Source organism: Bos indicus, chromosome 4 (assembly GCF_029378745.1).
Source record: "Bos indicus isolate NIAB-ARS_2022 breed Sahiwal x Tharparkar chromosome 4, NIAB-ARS_B.indTharparkar_mat_pri_1.0, whole genome shotgun sequence".
Lineage (NCBI taxonomy): Eukaryota > Metazoa > Chordata > Mammalia > Artiodactyla > Bovidae > Bos > Bos indicus.
In genome coordinates this window covers 52,909,931-52,936,149 of record NC_091763.1, presented here as the reverse complement: position 1 = coordinate 52,936,149, position 26,219 = coordinate 52,909,931, and the positions used below count along the sequence as shown (strand labels likewise).

The window sequence follows — 26,219 nt, the reverse complement described above, 5'->3', positions numbered from 1 at the left end:
TCTTCTGGAGTTTGCTCAAACTCATGTCCACCATGGAGCAAACTCCAGGAGATAGTGAAGGACAAGGGACTTTGTACAATTATAAAGATTTGCACAAATATCATATAATAAATAATTGGGCATGTTATAAAGTATCTTTCTTTAACAAGAAATAGTCTTTGGCAAACCTAGATTTTTTCACAAGAATATTTATTACTACTTGGTTTAAAAATTCTTTAGTATTTACTTTGTACTATGGTCATTGATAGACTTTTGTTGAATATTCATTCTTTTAACATGTACAGTTTCTGAGGATAAGGTTGCAATTTTCTAATAGTTTCTCACAGTATCCCAAGTTTAGGGAAGCAGATTTACAAAGATTTTACAACTTTGGATTCAGTTCAGTTCAGTTCAGTCGCTCAGTCGTGTCCTATACTTTGCGACCCCATGAATTGCAGCACGCCAGGCCTCCCTGTCCATCACCAACTCCCGGAGTTCACCCAGACTCACGTCCATCGAGTCAGTGATGCCATCCAGCCATCTCATCCTCTGTCGTCCCCTTCTCCACCTGCCCCCAATCCCTCCCAGCATCAGAGTCTTTTCCAATGAGTCAACTCTTCGCATGAGGTGGCCAAAGTATTGGAGTTTCAGCTTTAGCATCATTCCTTCCAAAGAAATCCCAGGGCTGATCTCCTTCAGAATGGACTGGTTGGATCTCCTTGCAGTCCAAGGGACTCTCAAGAGTCTTCTCCAACACCACAGTTCAAAAGCATCAATTCTTTGGCGCTCAGCCTTCTTCACAGTCCAACTCTCACATCCATACATGACCACAGGAAAAACCATAGCCTTGACTAGACAGACCTTTGTTGGCAAAGTAATGTCTCTGCTTTTGAATATGCTATCTAGGTTGGTCATAACTTTCCTTCCAAGGAGTAAGTGTCTTTTAATTTCATGGCTGCAGTCACCATCTGTAGTGATTTTGGAGCCCAAAAAAATAAAGTCTGACACTGTTTCCACTATTTCCCCATCTATTTCCCATGAAGTGATGGGACCAGATGCCATGATCTTCATTTTCTGAATGTTGGATTAGTGAAGGCATATTTAAATGTGATCAGATCTTTACTTGTGCTAACATGTGCATTCCTTGATGCTTCAAGTGAATTCAACTCAGTTGTATATAAATGTAACTGGAATAAAACATAGAATGGGGTGCTTACCTCAGAATTTATCTGTTCTAAGGATGAGAAACGTAGTCTTAATGTGTCTACTGTATCCTTTTAAACCCAAACGATGAGTGTGTAGGGGCTGAAAGCTCTGTTGATGGAAGAAAATTTAGCAATAGATCTTTTATGTACTTAATGACATCTGTGTGTTTCTATTCCTTAATTGAGCTCTGTGCTGTCCAGTATAATAGCCAATAGCCACTTGTGGCTACCTAACACCAAAAATATGCCTAGGCTGAATTGAGAATGTGCTGTAAATTTAAACACACACCATATTTGGAAGACCTGGCACATAGAAAAGAATATAAATTATACTTTTAATAACTTTTATATTGATTATACGTTGAAATCATAAATTTTTGTATATGGTATTATATAAATATTTATTTAAAGTCATTTGTCTTTTTACTTTTTGAAATGTGGCTCTCAAAAATTAAAATTATATTTGTGGTTCATATTATGTTTCTATTGGTCAGTGCAGGTCTAGATTCAGGCCGCATTGTTTCTGACAATTGTTTTTTGTCATTGACATATGTGTCTCCATGGTTTGATGCAACCATTATCTGACAAAAGATTAGGAATAACACAGGATTTTGAGTTTACTCAGGTCAGGAGAGTTCACCTCCTCTGAACCATCTTGTTGAAACCATCCCTTACATCTTATCTTACCACCATCCCCTTCCCTACTCCCAATCACCATGATATCATTCTAAATTTAATAATTTAGACTTTGGGAAAATATATTATGCACCACATCTAACACTATGTTCCAAGCATGGATCTCCACTCTTTCCATATCAATTTATTTAATTTTCACAGCAATTCTATGAAGTATTTTATTGTAATTCTCATTTTATGGGTGAGGAAACTAAGGTACAGAAAACCTAATAAACTTGCTCAAAGTTCACAGAGCTAATAAAAAGTAAAAATGAGGCAGCCTGGAGTCAGAGTCTGAATCTGAGCACATATATTTTGCTCTCATTTGTTTTCATTGACCACAGCTTCTACACCCATTCTACACGCCAGTTTCTGGATTCTTCATGATTCAGATTCTCCCAGGTCCCTCACTTCCTTCCAGAACTTTCAAATTTTTTACTTTATCATGTGGAGCAGTTTAGCATTCATGGCCTTACTATAGAATCCTGGCTTTCCCACACACCCTCATGTTCATTTTTTTCCCCAACCAAATGGCAAAAGGAGAAACTTTTTTAAGGGAAAAAAGTATATGCCCTTAGAAGACAGAAGCATCTATAAATATTTGTGACTTTAAATGACATTTTGTTTCTCACCCTTACACTTCTAAGGATTTTTTTGTGACAGATATTATCATTATGCAAATTAGAATATTGAGTCACAGAATGTTAATAACATTCCCAAGTTCACACAACCATCAAAGGGTAGTAAAGAGAACCCTGCCAAACAGAATTCATAGCTCACTGTACTAGTCATGCCTGACATCTATTCACATCAAATGGAGTTCTTCTGGACACTCTGTCCTGGGCCTTACCTCTACCATAGCTCAAACCTTGGTCAATTTAGATGGTCATAGATCTGTCTGCCATACATGAGTTATCACCACACCGCCACCAGCCTGAGGATGCCTGAACAACCCTTCCTGACAGCATGACATTGTGTTGCCCCAAAACTTTTAAGAACACCCCTTTCCCACCATCTATGTCACTGTCTTTCTCCAGGTTATATAAAAGGGATCTTTAGTCATGTTTTATTACAAGCACAGATGTTGTTTTTGGCCAAAAACCTATGTGTCTTAGAAAAAAACAAACAAAACAAAACTCCTCAGTCTATAATTGTTATCCCCACATAGATAAAGGGAAGATGAAGGTCAGGAAGTGCCATTTTCTCTCTGCTAAATAAGGAAATAAAAAATGCTTTCCAGACATAGGAAGATAGAAAAATTGAAGCTATTAGAAAAGAAATTATTAGTGGATCAAAAACAGTTAAAAGAAATGTGAGTGTTCAGAACTTGACTGGAGAGCAAACTAATCAGCCAATGAAACCATTTAGAGTTAATAATGAATGTCTCATCTCAACTTGAAACAAATCTGTCTGCTCTATTGGAAACATATAATATCAAAGGAGAGGAAAGCTGTCCCATAAAGGCATGGTAGCATTTGAACATCAATTTGACAGGTAGTGTAATTTTCTTACTAAGGACCGTGAATATCATATTGAAGCCTACTACAGAAATACTACTCAAATTCTCCACATAAGTCATCTGAATAGAAAAAGTTTCAGCAGAAGTCAGAGGAGATATAGGAAAAAAGGCTGAGGCTGATGAATTTCACTTATGACCAAAAAACCATGACCTTGACTTATTTCCATTTAATACTAATCTATTATCTCTAAACCAGGAACGAGTGAAACTGAAATCAGTCAGAAGCCAGAGTTATTTCTGCTCCAGATTTACTCTAAGTAGTGCTATGTCATCTGAATACATTCGTATGCAAGTGACAAGACTTAGAGAATGTTCAGTTCTGATCTGTGCTTTTTCTACTATTTTAAGTCCCAGGGAAAGATGATTTGAACCTCTGTGTTTCCAGTATATAGCATAAGGGGCATGCATGTAGAAGATGAGAAAAATATTTTATTAATCTTGTCTCAGTGTTATCTTGTATAATATATTCAGCTTTTTATTACTCATATAGGAAAAAAGTTTTGAGAAATGTCAAGCTAAAATTTCAGTTGTTTTAAAATATGTTTTTCCCTAGGCCTCCCAGAAGACTGTCACTATGCAGAGTATGGGAAAATTTTGACTAGTTACGTCTTCCCATTTCAATGTGATTTACCAGAATACAGGAAACATAACAGAAACTATGATGACATCCCAACTCCCAAATGGTCTCTGGATTCAGGTTTGGTTACAGTCAAGTCACGAAGCAAACTTCTTTAAATATTTTCTGAATGGTATCCAAATCTTGGACGAAACTTTATTCTGGTAGGACTAACATATGAAGGTACTATATGACACTGAAAACATTTGTTGAATTTTACATATGATTAGCTTTTTTTTAAGTTCACAAGGAGTGTCACTTCAACTACAAGTCACAAACTAGGACTGGAGGTTATTTATGAAGCATACTTTTTTAAAAGAGAAAATATTTTTAAATAAGCCTTTTTGTTAAAATGTGCATTTTTGTTCTCTTTTGCAAATTTTGAAGATCTTATATCTTGTGACCCAGACTTTCTCACAGCAATAACTTGCAGGGTTATTTAAATTTCCAGTTCTTCACAGCTCCATCTTTCCCAGGGGGCCAATGGCCAAGTGCCTCAAATTTTAGTTAGCCAGCAAACTCCTATAAGTATTTCATGTTATGACCTTGATCTAAAGAGTCCATGGAAATCCCCCATCAGAGCAAAACAGATAAAATACAAGGTTCATGAGTGTATTGTCTGTTCCTGCTCTCACAATGCAAACACTACTGCAGAAAACCACAGTTATGAAAATTGGAACTACTTCTGAGGTCAGAGCTTCCCACCTCCACAGTGTCCAGAAACAATTTTACTTTCTCTGGAAAAGTCCCTTTCACACTTTCTAGTTAGCCTGTTCCCAACATATATCCTATCCTTGAATTCTCTTTTTCTAGGTTCCTGTCTTTACAGAGAAAATAAAATTTGTGGAAGAGCTCACTTAACTTACTGTCCTTCTGCTGCTCTACTTTCCTCACGCAGCTGTGTGATCTCAGGCAAACCTTTGAAGCTTTCTTAGCTTCTAATTTCTAGAAGAAATTGAAGGTCATTGAAGACTTTGTGCCTCACACTTAATGTGACAATAATTAAATCAGATCCATGAATTAATAATCAGTAAATAAGCATGGTGAATAGCAAAGAAATTGCTTTCCTCCATGGGACCACTTGCCTTCTCTGTGCCTGTCGCAGAAGATGGAGATGTTTAATTCTCATCCACCTTGACGCTTTCCAAATTTTCTTCCCAGACAATCTATCTCATTTCATCTGTCACATCCTTGAACTCCTAAAGTATTGTTCATCCATAGGATTCTGTCTTTACTCCTTTTCTACTCCTTTCTACTTATTCTTCGAAGATTATCACAGACATCCTCATGGATTCTCAACTACTTCCTCTATGCTAATGTCTCCTTGCCTGTACATCAATTTCCTTTTTCATATTTTGGTTATAAGAGTCTCACTCCTATCCTTTCATCCTCCACTGTATTGCTTAAATAACATCCCTTAAGGCAAAACTAGTCCTGCCAAAAGCATCTCTTTTAGTTTTAGGCTAACCTAAAGGATAAATTTTAAATTCTTTAGATCACCATACAAAGGTCTTATAATAGGCACACACTCATTTTCTGTACTATCTTGTATCATTCTGCTAAAATACACTGTGCTAAACTAAATTTTTCACTTCTTCCTGGTTATTTCAACCACTCTCCCAACTTTGTACCTTTCACATGCTGTTTCTCTTTCCTGGTAATATTTCTCTCTCTGCCCTCTGATATGAATAATTTCATTTCTACTTTAAAATCTAGGTCAAAACGTACCTCAATCTGGAGAATTCTTCATCTCCACAATTAATGTGGACTCTCAAAGTAATTTTCATTTTATTGACATCATTACACTGCTCCTCTTCTCTCCCACACTCAAAATAAATAATCCCATGTACTCCTTTTGAGATTTAAGGGCAAGGATGATATTTCACACCCTAATACAGTGCCTGTTGTACCACAGGATAGAGGAAATGATAATTTATTTCAACAAACTTTATTTTGTCCTGATTTAATGTGTTACTCCTCTTAATCCCTGCAGCAACCATATAAGTTGCTGCTGCTGCTGCTAAGTCGCTTCAGTTGTGCCCAACTCTTCGCGACCCCATGGACTGGAGCCTATCAGGCTCCTCCATCCATGGGATTTTCCAAACAAGAGTACTGGAGCGGGGTGCCATTGCCTTCTCCGCAGCAACCATATAAGTTAGAGATTATTAATAAAGGTAGAGAAAAATGAGGTCAGTGAAATACTGGGTTAAATTAATAAATGATAAAACTAGAATATTAATCTCCAAACTCCAAGCTTTATCTAATATATACACCTTACAGTTTTGTCATTAAATATTTGTTGAATTAGTGAATGATGCAATAAATCAGTACAAGATGTCTGATACATTTTTGCCAATCTTCACATAGTTGTGCTAAGTCACTTCAGTCGTGTCCGACTCTGTGCGACCCCATAGACGCCAGCCCACCAGGCTCCCCGTCCCTGGGATTCTCCAGGCAAGAACACTGGAGTGGGTTGCCATTTCCTTCTCCAATGCATGAAAGAGAAAAGTGAAAGTGAAGTCGCTCAGTCGTGTCCGACTCTTTGTGATCCCACGGACTGAAGCCTACCAAGCTCCTCCGTCCATGGGATTTTTCCAGGCAAGAGTACTGGAGTGGGGTGCCATTAACTATCAGAATAGTCTGCACTATAGAACTCTTTAAACATTTGAGATATTTTAGCCTTTATTCATCACTACATCTAACTAAATTCATTACCTTTTATTCTGCCAAATTAAATACACAATATCCAAAAAACAGGTTTCCAAAAAGTATCTTAAATTTACCTACTAAACAACATATTTCACCCCATTTCTTAAGTAACAAAGTCCCATTTGTACATGTTTTAACATATTATGAAACTAAATGTTTAAAAAAAGCTTAATTTTAAAATTAATGCCAAGTAAAACAAAGATATATAGACTGTTGTTATACATATCTCCTAAGGTTATTGTTATAAGCTTAATTTAAATTTCAATTATTTTGCTGTAAAACAGGGTCATTGAAAATCCAGGCCATTATTAAAAATACTTTATGGGGATTAGCTTTAACAAGAGAAATTCTGTTAATGTACTGTGTAGTAGCAAATGTGCTTTTGGTAATCATTTCAGATTTCGCTTAGTTATAATCATATTCCATTTTTATCTGCATTATGAAATGCTAATAACAATGCTATTAATTAATAATACATATTCATTGAAATTTAGTGACTTAAAATCTAGCTTCCTATTTGTATTGTCCTTTGGGACACATATTCAGACCTAGCATCATATCCAAATATAGTGAGAATAAGATGATCTAACAAGCATAATGCTTTTATAACAAAGATGAGGACCAGAAACTATACACATCCTTTGTCTAACATGACCAAGTCAAGAGGATAACCAAGGACCATAGCTCGGTCTTTAGACTCATAACCTAATAACTCTTTTTCTGTTATAACTAAATCTATTTTCAGTAATGAAATGACAGAACAATGATCTGATTAAGTCAACTCATTCTATCCTAGATAAGGGATCTATTGTCTTGCTTTTCTTTCTAAGGTTACTCACTAGCCTTTACTACATTACTTTCACATATCCAGTACATCTATAAATTGATTTATTTAGTCAAAACTGTTTGAACAATTAACTTGACTAATTACATGACTAAATTACTGGGTAACAAGAGCAGCTAGTAAATTTATGCTAAAATTTAATCAAACTGGTTATTGCTTATAAATAAACACATTCAGTGGTTAAGGACATATTTTATTCTTCCTTCTATTGATTTAACAGATTCAGCTTTTGAGTGAGGCCATATTCAATTGTTAAAGGTTGTAATAAACTCAGGACAACGTTTTTTACATGACATCAAATAATCACTTTGACTTGCTTTTCATCTTTTTTCTAGTAACTCTGGCATCATGTTTCCTAAGAAGGCAGTATGTTCTGGATTTCCTTAGTTCACTTCTGGAAATCATCATGAGGAAGAAAAGTTGGTATTGTTTGCCACCTGGGAACTCAGGACTGGAGGAGACAGAGGGAAATTGGGTTAATGGCTCACAGGAGACAGTAAACAGACAAAGAAAGATACAAAAAATGTGCAAGAAAGTAAGAAAAGAGGATTTGGTGAATGTGAAGTATCACCATTATATAATTGCAAAAAAATTTCAGTTAGTTACCTTGTTGTTGGCTCCAAGGTTTAGAAACAATTTCAACAATAAAAAGCTATTTTTGTTTCCATTTAAATGTTGACCTAATTCTATCTGTGTTAAACAATCATAGCATATGAGGAAGTCAATGCCAAAACAAAGATATCTGTTACAGAAAAGAAACTCATAGCTTGTAACTAGTGTTTTATTGCTTAAAAATGTCCAGAAATTGTTATTAGTGAGTTGTCGATTCTCTCTGCTCCTCTATGGGGCTGCAGCTCCTCCACTTTATTTCAAATGCTCTCTGGAGATTATGTGACAAATGGGACTGGGGTGGATAAGAAGTGATTTAGCCACCTCTAAAGATTATTTTCTCTGGTGCATCCAAATTGTCTAAAATAATTTTTTCCTAGGAAATAGATTTGGGTTTATTTTATACAGAGGAGGAAATTCTGAAAAAAAGAAAAGAAAAAAGAAGCACATGTCAAAAGATAAAATAGTGCAGCAGAAGGATTCATTGCCTAGGTAACTTTTTTCTTCTCTCATTTTACTTTGCGATAAGTTCTCAATGGACTGATTCATTTAAGCTATGATTTTTATTCATATTTTTAAGCTGTTGGGCCTGATGTTGAAATCTCCCTTGTCACCAGTTAGACTTACTAGTTTTAATGATTTGGGTTTTAAATGAAGGTCATTATATAATACCCTGCATTGCATGCAGATTATAAAGTTCCTGCCGGCTTTGCCTTTTAATTAAATTATTCTTTCAAGTGGAATATAGGAATAGGAAAGTCCATCTTCTTTTTATATTGAGGAAACTCTATAGCCAAACTTTTATGCTTTATTACTAATGAATATTTAAAATAATGTTCTTGTATAAACGTTGATTGGATCTAAAAGAAGTATTTGCTTAATAAATCTTTCCCCTCACTCAATTCAATTACCTACATTATACAGATAACATAATGCAACATATGATTCTCTCTTTACATACATATATAGATATTTATAAATATATATATATATATCTACATATCTATCTCCTGTATCTTGTCCTTCAATTTTTGACATATCTGACACTTAGCTAAACAAAAAAAGAACTGAGAGAGAGAATAGACTTAACAGTGAATCGGCTGATTAACTCTCCGGAAAAACTGATGGACCAAAAGTCAGGGAAAAGGGGAGAGAAAAGTTTACTGGAAAGAACAGTGTGATGGGAGAAACTCTGTGGGAAAAGCCGATTGCCCTGGACAGACTCATTCCATCCAGCAGTTCATTTCTCTAAGATGGGTGTCCACCATGAAGGAAGAAGAGGAGAAAGTCACCAATTCTGGTTGGAAGGTGAGTATCTGACCATCAATGTGCTAAGTCATGCAGAGCCAATAGTGATGGCCAACTTAAAGGGCCATAGAGCATTTCTGTATTTCTACCTTAAATCACTTTATTATGACCACCTCAGCAGACTGGGAGACCAAGAAGCCAGATATGATATAGGGGAAACTAATAATTCTTGGCTTAGAAAGTAAACACAAAAAGCCAAAAATTGAACCATGATACAAGGAATCAAATGTCTAGAAAGTCACATTGTAGAGTCCAAAAAGTTAAAAATGCTGAGTAGACCCATTGTTCTAGAAGAGTTGAAGTAAGGCTAAAAGGAGAATTAGAAAAGTGAATTTCTGGGACAAAGTAGTACAACAGAAAATATATATATATATATTTTTTTTTCTTCTTATCTATTGCCATCTTGAACTGTGTCATAAATCTTGACCAGAAATGTCAGTAGATGACATCTGAACGCTTTTTAAATCTTCCATTTCTGAAGGTTAGTGCTCTAACCTCTCTGGATGGTCTCTGCTATCTATTAATAGAATAATAAACAGTTGTTGGGTGGCACCCATAAGTCAATGGTCTGATTAGGCTATCAACTTGCCACGTCCCTGCAACTCTCTTAACACTACCTGCCACACTGTGGGACTGACAGCCTGAGCTTTAGTCTAGGTACTGGGCACCTCTGCGACCATTTGATGACTAATGATGCAGGGCCCCTTGTTTATTTGCTTTCTCTGAAATCCGACCCTGTATTTCACTGCCCCTTTCTAGGTCTGATACAGAACTAATTGTTGGCAGATGTGGCAAGTATTTTGAGCCAAGATATAGTATTTGTTTGCACTGTCTGAGTTTTCAGCCTGAACCAGTGTCAGGTCATTGCAGCTGGTTCCTATCAAGGCTCTGTATATCGTAGACCATCCACCTGACAAAACAAGATTTGCCCATGTGACCTTCACTTGAAAGCCTTAGGTACAAGAATTCCACCAAAATAATAGGGAAATTTTGTTGGAAATTCCTAATCAAGTTAATGAATGACTTAATTTAATTTTTATTTACATGTAAACGATGATCTTACAATATACAAGAAACTGTGTCCTTTAAAAACACCATAAGATTTATGGTTTTAACCCATCATGAATATTAATTTTAGGCTTAAGATTATATTAAATCCTTATCCTCTGTATAAGCATCACTTATAAAACAAAGCGTACAAACAGCGTTTTAGCTTCCATGAAAAAGAGCCATCTCACCTTCAAAACTGCAGTAAACAACACAAGCTGAATCCAGCAAACTAATTTTGTATTTACATTCCTTTCTTTACTGACAGGGTCTTCACTTTTCCCTTACATGCCAGAATCAGTATGGTGAATTATTTTCATGACCTTCCTCTCGTTGTTTTAAATAAATAAAAGATTAGCATTTCAGCCACCCTGTTTACATTAAACTACAAATTCCATAAGCCACAGTAGTGTTTGTGCTTTCAACTTTCATGCATATTTTTTTCAATGGGTGCATGAGTTCATTTGATTTGTTTCAACTACCCAAATATTTTAAGAGTGCTGCACTGTAGAGAAGTATTTATTTGAAGTAGCTGTGGATAATTTGCAAACTCTGTGATAATACAGTGGTCTTTACTAATGAAACAGAAAGGCTTTTATTCTGTAGTCTCCCTGACACTGCAGGAAATAAAATCTCAAAGAGACCTAAGCTTTTATTAAAATGATTTTAGTGTTGGATTATGTCTACTCCTTGGGTTGTAATGCATCTAACATAATGTGATTCAAAGGCAATTTTACCTGTTTTTATGCCATCTATGCAGGTACAAGATCCTTTACAGTTCCATGGAATAAAAGTTGTCAGAATCTGAAACAGTCCATTAAAAGATGTATGGTTAGAATAGCACAAAGCAAAAGGAATCAATCTCACTTTGAGATTTGGAAAATGTTGAAAATAAATTTATTTGGGAAAGTTCAAGATATCTTACCCTACCAAATATAAAGTGATCATGAAATATTTTTTCAGTCAATTTGAACAGATACATACTTAGGGATGCAAGAGAGGTAGCCAAATATCTACTTTTAATATTAAACTACTTATATTATTTATGCATATTTAAAACATGGAAAATAATAAAGTAATTATTAATATTGTTTTATTCACTCTAATTTCATGATTGTTTTTAAAAATTTTTCACTGCATTTTTGACCTCAGTCTCTTAGTCACCACTAGAGAAAGTTTTAAAGTTTTTAAACAAAAATTTTCCAAAGAATATTATCTTTAGATTCACCTATGATTGTTTGTAATATAACACATTTTTTCGTTCTTGTGTGAATTGTCCCTGAAAAGTATATAGCAAAAGATAACCCCTGAGCTTAACATTCAAACATGTTTCTCATTGTTGTTTTGATCTCCAAACCATAAAGTACAGCATTTGTAAACCAGATCCAACAGCTATTAAGAAAAAAATCTTTGTTAAATTTCTGTTTCTTTGTTTATAAAAATCCCATCAGTTAACCTCTGAGGTCATGCAAAGATAGCATCGATCTTAAAACAAAATGAAGTGACTTGGCAAAGAGGAAGCTGATGTTCAAAATAAGATAACCGGGAAAGCACCTATAGTGAGATATTTTATAATATTTTATAAATGCTTACATGTATATCAATTAATTTTCTCCTTTAAAGAGATAACAAGTTGGGAATTTCTTATATTCAGGCATACACAGGGCATTCTTCCTCAAAATTATTCAATTATCCAAATATTATTTTAGTTTCCTAATTACTGCCAAGATGAATTACTTGAAATTTTGTTTAAATATGTATCTATTTATCAAATAGCCAACACATTCTTATATTTAATACCCCACATGTATTTGAAGGTACATGACAAAAAGCCTCCCTCTCAGCCCATCTGCCCCATCTAGTGCTCTGTCCTGAAAGCAGCCGATGTTATCAATCTTTTTGTATTTTTCCAAAGATATTTTATGTATATATGAACTGATATGTATGTATATTATCTGCTGTCCTTTTAAAGACTAATTATCACAGTCTATGCATGTTAGGTTATACTTTACCCTTTTATTTATCATCATATTTTGGAAATGATTTCAGGCTATAGTTGTTTCTAATATCTTGCTCTTACAAAGAATACTACAACTAAAAATAAGAGACAACAATCTTTTACATTTGTTGTTTGCAGGTAAGTGTATATACCTGTAGTGTAAATTCTTAGAGGTAGAAATTCTGTGTTGGAAGGTAAGAGCATTTGAATATTTGACAGAAATTGCCATAATGCATTTCCAATTAAGATTTTTTCCAATAAATATTCTCATCAACAATTTTAGTATCTTTTCCCTGCCCATGGTGTAGTTAAACATTTTTTTCAAGGTTTAAGTGGTAGCAGCTGCATTAAGTGCCCATCAATAGATGAATGGATAAAGAAGTGGTACATATATACAATGGAACATTACTCAGCCATAAAAAATGGACTCTTTCTTTTTGGACAACATAGATGAGTCTATAGAGTATTGTGATAAGTGAAATAAATTAGACAAAGACAAATGCTGCGTGATTTTACTTATATGTGGAATCTAAAAACAAACAAAAAAGAACAAATTATCAAATAGTCAAACACAACAAATAGAAACAGAGTTTTAAGTATGGAGAACAAATAGGTGGTTGCCAAGTCAGGGGAAGGAAAGAAATAGGTGAGGAAGTTTAAGAGGTACAAACTTCAGTTGTAAATTAAATGAGTCATGGGTATGAAATGTATACAGTGAGAAATATAGTCAATAACTATGAAATGTGACACATCATAACTAGACTTATTGTGGCGATCATTTTGAAATGTACAGGAATATAAAATCAGGAATTAACATAGTGTTGTAGGTTAATTATTCTTCAAAAACAAACTCATAGAAAGAGAGATCAGATTTGTGGTTACCAGGTGTGGGAGGGTGGAGGGAGGGGGACCTGGATGAAGACAGTCAAAGAGAAGATAGGATAAATAATTATGAAGAATGTAATTTACACGATAAATGAAATTAGCATTGCCGTATTTTATATATGAAAGTTGCTAACAGAGTAAATCCAAAGAGTTCTCATCACAAGGGAAACATTTTTCTATTTAATTTTGTATCTATAGGAGATGATGGATGTTCAGTAAACTTAGTTGGGCAGTAATTTCATGCTGTGTGTAAGTAAAATCATTATGCTGTTCTTAAACTTAGTGCTGTATGTCAATTATATCTCAATAAAACTAGAAGAAAAAATTAAATTAAACATAAATGAATCACAGAGGTGAAATTGGAGTGTGGTATCTGGGGGAAAAAAACACACTTCTTTGAATATTTAATAATTAAATAATAACTTGAAATTATAAGACAACAGTGAGATAATGAAGAGGTGCAATGAGCATTGTCCATTAGGATTTTGGTCAATAGTTTACTACAGGGAAAAATAACTCTTGGAAAATATGAGTCAGAAAGTGAATGAAGTATCGGGCTAGATAAACAGCACTGTCCAAAGTTCAAATCTCATTTAATCATTCAGAATAATTTTAGAGTTTTCACATAGGTGGCACCATGGTTCATTGATATGATTTCTTAAGGCTTACTGAATCAACATCTATGTGACTAAAGATTCAAATTGGCTAATAGAATGAAATATTTGGAAACATCATTAATCCAAATACTGTTTAAATTAGTTTCACTGTTATAACTCTCACTGCAAAAGGTAATCTTTGAATTTCTACAAGTGTTTTGATTTTTCTTAATATTATAATTTAATAGCACAGCTCATTATTGTTGTTGTTTACTCTCTAAGTTGTGTCTGACTCTTTGTGACCCCATAGTCTGCAGCACACTAGGTTTCCCTGTCCTTCACTCCAAACTCTGTCCCTCCCAGAGTTTGCTCAAACTCATGTCCATTGAGTCGGTAATGCTGACCAACCATTTGATCCTCTATTGCTACCTTCTCCTCCTCCCCTCAATCTTTACCAGCATCAGTCTTTTCCAATGAGTTGGCTCTTCTCACAGCTCATATATTATTTTATACAGATAACTGCAACCAAGTTATAGAAACATAGCTACTTGCGGTTTTGCCTTCTTTCCCCCAAAATATAAATTCTAAACAATTAATTTTCTAAAAATTCTCCTCCTGTGAACACTACATTAGCCACATGATGAACAATAACATTTATACACACATCTTATTCATACTTGTTGCTTCAATGAATAAATTTAAGCCAGCAGTTAATCAGTTAGGTCTGTCATCATGCACAAACGGCTTATAAGGGTTTACTCCAGAATGTCTCTATAGTCAAAATGGTCTATATGTTTGGAGAAAGTGAAAAAAAAAAAGGGAAGAATTTTGCTATTTTCATGATGAGGAAATAATCAGCTAACTGATGTATTCATCCTTTATCCAATTAGAGTTATAAAGAAACTATTTCAAAACATGTACAACTTGAAATCAGATCTTAGTAATAGAGCCTACTATACAGAATGAAGTCAGAAAGTCAAATGTACATTACGCACATATTTGGAATCTAGAAAGATGGTCCTGAAGAACTTATTTGCAGGGCAGCAGTGGAGACACAATGGCTGACAATGGAGATGGTTAGACGGCATCGCTGACTCAATGGACATGAACTTGAGCAAACTTCAGGAGATAGTGCATGCTTTTGCCTAATGTTATTGTTAGCATTATTTGAGGAATTCTTTAAGCAGTCCCTTAACTGTCCTCTCACACTTATCCGTTCTGATCTTACAGAGGTCTGTGATGTGCATTCTTCAGTTTAAAAGTTTTATGCCCATATCTCCAGAGGTCATACCACTTCTGCTGCAAACCAGAATTCTCCTAGGGGCTAAATTCTCAAACTTTGGAATTGTCCTTTGGGTATAGCTCCAGTAAGTGGGAAATGTATGCCATATAAGAATCCTCTACAGTAACACCAAAATTTCAGTTATTGGCTTACAGTATTAGAATAAACAGATTAACTGGAATGCATGTATGCAGTGTTTACTTTCTAAGATTGTAATCCATGGCTGATCAGTGTGGAAGTCTATGGCCTGTAGGTTTTTAGGCAGAGACCACCATATTTTTTGCTACCAGGGCCCCAGGCTTCTTAAAAATCTCTCATTCAGAGGGTAGTTGCTTAGGTTCTTAAGACTAGGCATTGAAGAAACCCATAACAAAAAAGATAGAAAAAGTTCAAACCACAAATCAAAATTAAGGCAGAAAAATTAAAGTCCAATGTAGAGTTTGTGTCAAAGAGTCTTGTCAACCTAAGATTACTTGATGGAGCATGGCAATGTGATTTCTAAGCAGGGGCAAGGTGCCGCAACATTAGGTTAGCGAACAAGTCACAGAACAAAGAAGGTCATCCAAGGGTCAGATGAAGAAGCTACAGCCCAGACAATTAGTATAGAGTCAGAACCAGAGACTATGTCAAAAGGACCAGCCTCCGATAGTCCTGAACTGGAAGGAAATATGTAGTCCCCTTAGATGTTTTGGACATAAGTTCAGATCTCTCTTACTAGTGGGAAGGAGCTACAAGGTTGATAGAGGGTACCTGGCAGAGAAAGGGCACAGTTTGCGCTTTTAGGTAGCAAATCTTTGTTGCTGAAAGCTAAGGCAGAGCCATGCCAGGTGGTGGTGGAAGCTGATGAGTTGGAAGTTTCATGGCACTTATCAGAGATCTTGATAAAGCATTGTTTAGCCCCCAGGAAAGTTCCGGTTTGTAACGGAAGCAGTATGATGACCTCTGGAGATAGGGGCATAAAACTTTTGGACTGAAGAATGCACATCATAGACTTCTGTAAAATCAGAATGGACAAAAACGAGATGACAGTAACAGGACTGCTAACTCTCTTGCATTCCTTGACTTCCTCAACTATCTTGCTAAAGATAACATTAGGCAAAAAGTCTCTGTTAGCTTATTGAGCCCAATGGGAAGTCTGAGCCTTTACCTTTACTGCCTTTTTTTTTTACTTATTACCATTCTCAGTCAGACCAGAATCCCTCTTCTCTTTGTTCTATCTCTTATTTTCTATTTCCTCTCTTTATGTAAGTTCTGCTTATTACATTTTTGAGCAGCTTTTGCGTAGCCATACAAACTGAAATTGTAGTTTCCACCTCTGGATGGCTGTCTTTCATCCTAATCCACTGCTTCTGACCTTGTAAATTTAACACCTAGAACAGACCTTGGCTACGCCCCTCACATCAACTCTGACTTGGCCAAAACTTTCTGAGCATTTAGGATTTTTGTCGTTAAGATTTCAGTCATGTCCAACCCTTTGTGACCCCATAGACTGCAGCACTCCAGGCTTCCCTGTCCTTCACCATAACCCAGAGCTTGCTCAAACTCATGTCCATTGAGTTGGTGATGCCATCCAACCATCTCATCCTCTGTCATCCCTTTCTCCTTCCACCTTCAATTTTTCCCAGCATCAGGGTCTTTTCTAACAAGTCAATTCTTTGTGTCAGGTGGCCAAAGTATTGGAGCTTCAGCTTCAGCCTCAGCCCTTCCAATAAATATTCAGGATTGGTTTCCTTTAGGATTGACTTGTTTGATCTCCTTGCAGTCCAGGGGACTCTGAAGAGTCTTCTCCAGCACCACAGTTCAAAAGCATCAATTCTTCAATGCTCAGCCTTCTCTATGATCCAACTCTCACATCTATATATGACTACTGGAAAAACCATAACTTTGACTAGATGGCCCTTTGTTGGCAAAATAATAGGAGGAATGTATTAATAGTCCTGGCTCTCTATATTTGGAGGTAATTTAACCTACTAATTGCAATAAGCATATTCAAGGAAAAATAAAATTTTGTCAACTTAGTTTTTTTTTTTTTAACTAGTATTTTGTTCAGATGATTCTTTAGTTCCTTTTTTTTCAAATTAATAATTCTATTTATCAACCTGGGCTTCCCTGGTGCCTCAGACCAGGTAAAGAATATGTCTGCAATGCAGGATATCTGGGCTCTATACCTGAGTCGGGAAGATCTCCTGGAGAGGGAATGGAAACCCACTCCAGTATTCTTGCCTGGAGAATTCCATGGACAGAGGAGCCTGGCAGGCTACAGTCCATAGGGTTGCAAAGAGTTGAGCAACTGAGTGAGTAGGACTCACTCAGGACTCAGTATTATTTTAACACAGCAGAAGCCATAGCTTTCAGGATATGGAACAGTTATGTCAAACTAGGTTCAGCAGAAAAATCAAATATTTTTATTGTTTTTTTTCCTAAATATGTGGAGAAAGTGAGTCTAAGACTTTAAAAAACAAAATGTAGAAATATTTTTATAGTAATTGATAGAAATTAAGAATTCTCAACCCTTTTCATTCCTTATCTCTTTGATGAAATTCTGCTAGGTTAGAAGTTCCACTGTGAATAAGAAGACATTCTGAATGTTCAGAGGAGTGAACTACTAGATATTTTTTCCTTTACTGTTTGGTCCAGGGTCCATAAAAGATTGATATTCTCTTCTCAGGTAACATGCTTATTTTTATCTACATGAAACTCATTGATTTTCTTCCAATTTGGTGTTAGCCTCTTCATTCCACTATCATTCCCGAGATAACGAATGATATTTTCATAGGCATGGCTAGTAATCAATATAGACAAGCTCTGCTCATTGATTTGAAGAAGGCCTTTGATCTGGAAAATCACCAATTATGGCTATTTAAAGTAGATTCAATTGGATTAGGTAGAACAAAAAGAACTGGTATGTATGATATTCTTTAATAGTTTTAAAACCTAGACAGACACGAAGTTAAATATAAGGCCTCTTAAAGAATAGGGTTAATTTTCATTCTTTCAATTTTAAATGAAGATTTTCCTGCACAGACCACTTTATTTTTAAATTTTTTATGTCTGTATAATGTGATACTCCTATAAGGGACATCCCAGGTACAAGGTAATTGACGATTTGCAGTGTGTTTCTGACAACCTTCAAATCCTAATTAATAAAAATAGATTCAGCTTAAATATTGATATGCCAAGCATTAGTCTTATTTTAACTGAAAAGGGTGGACTTCTGGTCCCAGCAAATTAAGTCTTTAATGGTATGCAGGCTACCTGGTTGATTGATCTATTATTACATTTTTGAGTGGAACTTGAAGTTACTATTATTTTCAGGCTATGGCCAAATTTGAATTTGAAATAAGAATGTGGATTGTTTCTTGCCTACATGAGACTAAGTATTCCCCAGACCACAATCTATATTATTTAAGGTACAATGATCTATATTGCTTCTGAAGATCATGAATCATGAAATATGCTGGAAAAAAAAAGAAGGTAGAAGGCCCAGCTGTGTTTTCCCCTCTATGTCCTCTCTGTGTGCAGTCCTGACTTCTGGCAGAAGACCTATCCTAAAGCTGTTTAATTGGTGATTTACAACAAAGGTTACGTAATAGACACCTGGATTCTGATGCCAACTCAAATCAATTTATTTGCTGCATATGCAGCTTGAAAGATTATTTAATCTCTTTTTCTCTAGTTTCCTTGTATATAATAATAGCATCAACCGTGTGGCTGCCGGCCTTGGATTTGAAAAGAGCACAGATGTGGATATGATGGCTCAGCAGTAAAGAACCTGCCTGCCAGCGCAGGAGATGCAGGTTTGATCCCTGAGTAGAGAAGATCCCCTGGAGGAGGAAATGGCAACACACTCCAGTATTCTTGCCTAGAGAATCCCATGGACAGAAGAGCCTGGGAGGCTACAGTCTATGGGGTTGCAAAGAGTTGGACATGACTGAGTGACTAAACAACAACATAGGTTTTGAGACTTAAAATTAATACTTAATAACAGCAACACTTAATGCTTAAAATTATTTATTTACAAATGACTTTGTATAAGTAAATTTCTAAACAATTTAAGTTATTTAATCCTCCAACAACCCTATGAATTACATATTCTTTCTCTCTCCATTTTATTGGTAAGGAAATGGTAACCATAGAGAGTTTAAAGCTATCTGCCCAAAGTCATAAGCTAATAAATTGTCAAGTGAGTATTAAAATACAAGTAGTGTCATCTCAGGGCCTGTCCTCCTATTATTACTAGATACATGTAGATATTTAGGGTAGAAACCAGCACACAGTAAGTTCTTAATAAATACTGAATTGTTAACAAATGAAAATAATAATTGCCCCAAATTTCAGAAGCGATTCCACCCTTCAGATTTAAAGAAAAATAGTTTTCGATCTAGATTTAAAACGACTTCTTATTTCTATAGGTTTGGAGTCCTACAGAAAAGTCCAGAGGCTTCTCTCCTTTCAGTGCTTGCTGTGTTACTGTTACCATGTTAAGTCACTCAGTCATGTCCAACTCTCTGGGACACCATGGACTGTAGCCCACCAGGCTCCTCTGTCCCATGGGATTTTCCAGACAAGACTACTGGAGGGGGTTGCCATTTCCTTCTCGAGGGGATCTTTCTGACTCACGAATCCTGGGTCTCCTGCACTGCAGGCAGATTCTTTACAGTCTGAGCCGCCAGTGCTCACTATGGACGTTCAATTTGTAAGTTAGGTTTTGTCTTTTATGCTCTTAACCATCTCCAACCACTATCTACTTCTTCCTTATGGATTCTTTTCTCCCCTAAATATCTACCTTCTTTCTAATCTTTGCCTTTTAGAGTTTAGATAATTGTTGATAAATTATTAGGGGACATCTTTATTTGTATTCTCAGCAATCATTCGTCTTTTTTGTTGTTTTGCTTTTTGTTTTTGAAACCTTGGTCAAACTTCCTTCTGAGAAAATATCTTCTCACTTTCTCTCAGTTTCTGGGCTTTTTCAGTTGGACTGACAACCCGCCAGGGTCCAGGGATGACTTTGTGACCTCTCAGGGCAGATATATTACCCAAGTCAATGAAAGGTTCAGGGATGGGTATTTGAGGTAATTACAGCCAATGAGATATTGCTGGACTATCTGGGAAAAAATCAGTTTGATATTTTTCTTGTATTGGCCTTAAAGTTGTAAGAACGTAAAATCAGGAGTTGCTGTGCGAGTTGCTGTGCCATGTGTAACCATCAAACAGGTGATTTTCTGAGACTGGAGTTAACACAGAAGTAGAAATAGATAAGCAGGGCCCTGGTGGTATCATCTAAGCCCCTGTCTCAAACTGTGCTTACTGTCTCCTATAGACATTTCCATAATGTGATCCAGTAAGTTCTCCTTTGGCTTACGCCAGTTGGATTAAGTTATCTTTCACTTACAACTGCAAAGGTTTTATGTTTTAATAGAATATTCTTTAAGACTCAAAAGGATAAAGTTATTATGTAATATTGGTATGTTAATAGTTGGTTTCGATAGTTTCAGTGGGGTACATGTTGGAGCCCAATAGGATGATTGCAGAGGTGGTAATAAGAGGTAATGAAATTATTCCTCCCTTTCTCCATGTTCCTTTTGCTTAGAACCCTTTTCGAGAATTTCTTCATATCAGTAAGTAGTCCTTGGGGCTCCTGCTGGCTTTTTGTTATTGTTCCCCTGGGATTCAAGCAGTAATGAAAGAAAAACAATTTTATCCTTGGAGATTTTACATCTTGCTCACTCATCCCCAGGACTGGCACTTTTAAGTGAATATCTTTAAAGTATATCAAATGTCTCTCTTGATGCTACAGGCTAGCCATCCAGAAAACTTCATGCCTTTAAGCCCAGAGAGTTTTCTCCCTGGGTATATTTCCTGGGCCTGGAATATAGACTGATTTAGAAATCCTGCAGGTGCCTTAGAAAACATATGGTAGGTGAAAAAAGACAATTAAGGAAAAAAAAAAAAAAGCAAAAACTAGAGGCCAACTTATTGAGGACCACAGAGGGAAGAGATGGGAATACTCTAGGTTCTTACTGCGAGTGCTGAGCTAAAAAATGTATCAACCTAAAACTCTTCATCCATTGGACTTCTGATTCTATGGGAGCAGTAGACAGTTCTCTTTGACTGTCAAATATTTCAATCCCTTTTCTCTGCTAGGGCGTCCTCCTCCTTATGAGGTAGAGCCAGCCCTACATTATAACATTTTAAAGTTGCCACACACTTACTTTCCCATTTTCCCTTGTAGGTCAGGCTACAAGCTGGACTCTGCCCTAGATCTTAATAGGAGCTAGTGACATAGAAGAGTACGGAGCATGAAGAGAGCACTTCAAGCGTGGGTAGTGGAACCAGCAGTGGATGTGCTCACTTTGCAGGGGTAGCAGGCAGCATTGCTGGCCCCAGCACCCCAGGTTCAGCTGTGGGGGTGCCAGTGGGGAAAGGTGGGCTGTCCGCACCCAAGGGCGATGACAGCGGTATTTTCACAGGACAAGGTTTGCAAGATGATTTCAGTTTTGTCCTTAGCTACATGTAATCCCTATATCTAGTTGTCTGATCATACCAGAGATTTTGAGAGCTGTATACTTGAGATTTATTTTTCTCTTAAATCATCTAGAGTTTATTTCTACCACCTACAACTAAGAAACTTCTGTGATACAGAGATAAAACACTTTTAGTGTTCTTTTCAATTGTTTTTTATTGTTAAGCAGTTGGCTTCCTGTTATTTTTGCAGCTAAATAGATTTTCTAAATGTATCAACTAATATCTCAACAAGCATGAGTCTCTAGTATCTAAAAGGCACATGCTGTTGCAACTACCAGGAATATAAAACAGAAAATTTCTAATCAGGAAACAAAATTTCTAACTTTGGTAGAGATAAATAAATTTTAAAAGTACTAATTTCCCCATATAGACAGTCAACAGATTTACTTATATAATGGTATCTTAGGCAGAAGTCATAACATATTTCTTCATACAGTGAAAGTTATTTATTATCACTTTCTTTAAAAGTCTTATCTAACTAAGACTTAATGCTCCTGGTTATAACATGTCTTTAATGAGTTCTTTTATTTTATTCTAATTTTGAGGCACTGCACTCCCTGATTTAACCTGGGGCTAAAATTGAGTATCGAAATTCCAGTGTGGTTTCTGGTTCATCAGAAAACACACTGAGCTTTCCCCAAAGGCTCATTTCTCTATGTTTATAACAGAGGAGTGAGTGAATACAGGATAAGCAGTACTCTCTGTCTCTTTTAATTATTAGAAGGCAGAGCCTAGCTTTGACAATGCCATTCCACAACTGATGCAACACTAGGGGTCTATGGGCCAGAACAAACCTAGCAGTGAAAAAGACACTAATTGTCACTCTTTACACCATCAAGAACATTGCTCATTTTTCTGAGCCTCACAATTCAAGTTCAGACTCTTCTTGTTAATACACCTTTTCCCAACACAGAAGTGCTCTATTTGTCTCATCTTACTCTTTTTCCATATCATAACTTAACTGTCCTCATCGTGTGGCTTAGAAGGCATGTGGGATAGTTACCTTGCCTCCAGAGACTTGTATCTGGTATTTTCTGATGGAAGATGCCCCTGGATAACTCAGTTAACTTTTTCTGTTCTTCCTTGGATTCAGCGCATTCTTTGCACTGTAGAAATATATGTAGAATATATTTCTCCAATTCAGAACTACACATTTCTTGCAAATGAGGAGCTCTCTTTGAAACCTGTAGGGACAGTATATCTGTAAAAGGAACGGTGCTTGGGACCACCTTGCCCCGATTCTTTCCCTTTATGGATTGTTGCAATTTCAGAAGTATTACTTATAGCTATAAGCCAGGATGTTTCTTAATCTTTACAAGACAGCTACAATTTCTTGTCAAAAGTTTGTTGTAATTAATAATATAATAATAATTAATAAAACTAGAGTTCAGAAATTCTTCCCTCATTGTCACTTTTTACTAAGCTCCTTTATTATTTTTTATCCAGGAATAGGCCAAGAAAGAAATGGTAAATACAGTAATGTGAAATGAAGAAAAGATCTTGTCATCTTTTACAGCTACATTGATTTAAAATGCATCACTGACAACATCACCATCATTCAAAGTACAGTACTTCATTCAGGTGGCAGGTACTATTTGCAAATGCAAAGCTCATCAGAGAGGGCTGCTTCTTTTTTTTAGTCCCATCAAACTCTTCTATTTCATTAAAACAATGAATTGGAAAAATTATGAAAAACAGCCTGAAGCTGCCTCTTTTCTTCTCTAATATACAGTACCACTACTGAGAGTTCCAAATGGAATTTATTCATACTTTAGATGTATGGAATTGGACTAACCTCATTTTGAAAAGTTATATATTCTTCATTACTCTTCTGCATGTCTGAATGCTTTAACTTATATGTTGTTAGTTTGTATTGGATAAAATCTGATCAAAGCAGTTCTTATTCAAAACTTTTGTTTTCTTTTTCATATTAGGCTGGTTTGAGATGAGCTATTATATTCATCCAGGGCCATTCCTTTTTAAGGTTAAAAAAAGCATTTTTGTCTTCCCCTTTGTCCTGTTTATTATGTAAATTCAATAAAAATAAAAGGTACAGATGTGAGTTCCTTGAAACAGCTATGATGTTAGAAAGCATATATTTATAAAATAGTTCTTTTGACTATGAAAGAGTCATCCATAAAAGTTTAAATATAATTTAAGATTTATACATATAACTGACACACATGCAAAAAAAGGGATAGGAGTTGTATATCATATACTTGGCTTAGAGAAGTAAGAAACAAAACATACCCCTATTTAACATTTTACTGCAAAAGATAAAAGGCCAAGCTATTATTTCATTACCTGAAAATTAACTTAACTAGTACTGGGATTGAAAACTAAGGTCCACAGTCTTGTTACCTGTTTTGGTAAATACAGTTTGATCAGGACACAGCTATGGGATTTGTCTTTAGCTTTTCTATGGCTGCATTCACTTTACAAGGGTAGAAATGAGTAGCTGCAACAGAAACCATAAGGCCTGAAAATCCTAAAATATTTATTGTCTGTCCATTTAAAGAAAAATTTTGCTGACCTCTGATCTAGCACATACATTGGTAGACCAACATTCCTCAGATTTAGAGGTTGAATGTGGTAGCTGTCACCCTTTCTGAGGGTAAATTATATATTTTATATCCAGATTACGAGGCATGAGACTCTGCAACAAGAGTCAATGTGTAAAAGAAAAGAACATTATGTGTCAAATGCTCCACGTCCATGGTATAAACCTCAACCACTTGAGATAAACGATAGGAAACTTTCTGTTAGACACTGAAGGAGCTATTCATCATCTCTACAAAAGATCTAACTTCATACAGTTGAGAGCACAAAGTGTCAGCCATTCCACCAAGAACCTTATTCTAATGTAAAAAGGCAAAAAGACCCCTGCAAGCTAATGGGAGGTCTAAAGACTGCTCTTTCATGAAACTCATTCTCTGGAGGGATGAGTCCAGAGAACCAAGGAAAAGTAAGGACATTTTTCAGTTAGTCTGCTTTTTACTTTCATATCTTGCTTCAGTTCTGTGTTCCTCCACTATGTCTTGAGTTTTTAAATTTTTTAATTCATCAAGAGTTGTATACCACACCATTAAAATAATCGTTCACTATTTAGATTTCTTGAAAATAGTGAATTTCACCCCTTGAAAAACCAGTTCTATTAGTTATGATTTGACATTGCTTTGCTATCATTGTTCATTTGAAATATTATTCCATCATCTCCATCTATTTCATGTAATGTTTTAGACTTCATTGTTTGGAATTGTTCAGATGTATGCATTTTTATCCTAATAGCCACTAACTTACATCCAGGTTACTTAATAGTTATTAATGAACATAGTTGTTTTTTAAAAAAAGAAATCCTCTTTCAGTTAGGCACCTATGTCTCCAACGAGAGCATGAAATTTGCAAAAATGTGATATTGCTATTTTCAGTATGTAACAGTCTGCCCTGATTAAAGATCTAATCTCTGTGTTTCTTTGACCTCATAACCTTTTACCTCAACTTTGTGTCTGTGTTCCATTTAAAAATGTAAATATTATTAGTGCATATAGGAAAGATCATCTCTGTTTGAAAATTGCATATAAATAACTCCAGAGGACTGGAAAGAAGCCTATGCTAGAATCATTGCATAAGGATTAGAGCTGTATTACATTAACTGCAGAAAGAGGGAATTTCATATATTAACATATAGAGAACTAGGGAGGCAATTTGAGCCAAAATTTATAAACAACACAGAAATGAGTCAGACAATGAAGCTTATGTTGAAAGATCTTTTCTCCACCTTTGTCTCTCTGAATTTTAAGTATCATACTAGCTATTAAGTATCAATGCAGTCAAGTGATTAAAACAAAATGAAGGTTCTGCTTATGCTTGGGAATACTGTAATAGCTGACGACTAGAGTCCAGGGGTCTAATTTTCATCCTGCTACATGTCTTCTGAAATGACCAAAGGAATATAAAAATAGACACTAATCTGCATCAGTTAAAGGACCAGAGAAGGGTTATCATTTCCATTGTCAGAAATAGCAGCGTCTTTCTGCGAGATTTAGTGCAGATGAAATGACAAGGCACCGAAGGCTGGTTCAAAATTCCTCTCTGGAGAAAATGGTACAGACTCTCAGGAAGCAATCAGAGGATGGGATGGCAGACCCCTGTCACCTCTTCAATTGGAGGCATGAACACTGGAGGCAAGGAGAATCTATGGGGAAGATGGAGAGTTTAAATTTGGGATCATTTTTACGGTTTTAGAGGGAAAGCATTTCCATTTAGTTGTTTGGCGGAGGCCTGGCATGTGCTTGTTTCCCAACAGAAATAATAATAATATTTAATAATTATAGAGAGTTTATTATGAGTACTTTTCTAAAGTCTTAATATGAATTATCACAATTAATACTCCTATTGACCCTGGAGGTAGGTACACTTAT

At 35.8% G+C, this 26,219-nt stretch overlaps 1 long non-coding RNA gene across 2 annotated transcripts in view; it reads right to left on the bottom strand.

The window, feature by feature from the left end:
* The window catches only part of LOC139182712 (uncharacterized), a 72,458-nt gene that overhangs the window by 34,298 nt on the left and 11,941 nt on the right, over positions 1–26,219 (bottom strand). The window contains exons 1-2 of one of the 2 annotated variants that reach the window (XR_011566242.1): positions 22,802–26,086; positions 11,249–11,315 (exon numbers count right to left, since the gene is read on the bottom strand). This is a non-coding gene — a long non-coding RNA (uncharacterized lncRNA). Of the gene's footprint in view, positions 1–11,248; positions 11,316–22,801; positions 26,087–26,219 lie in introns of those variants that run through there. The other variant, XR_011566241.1, reaches the window with a different exon arrangement.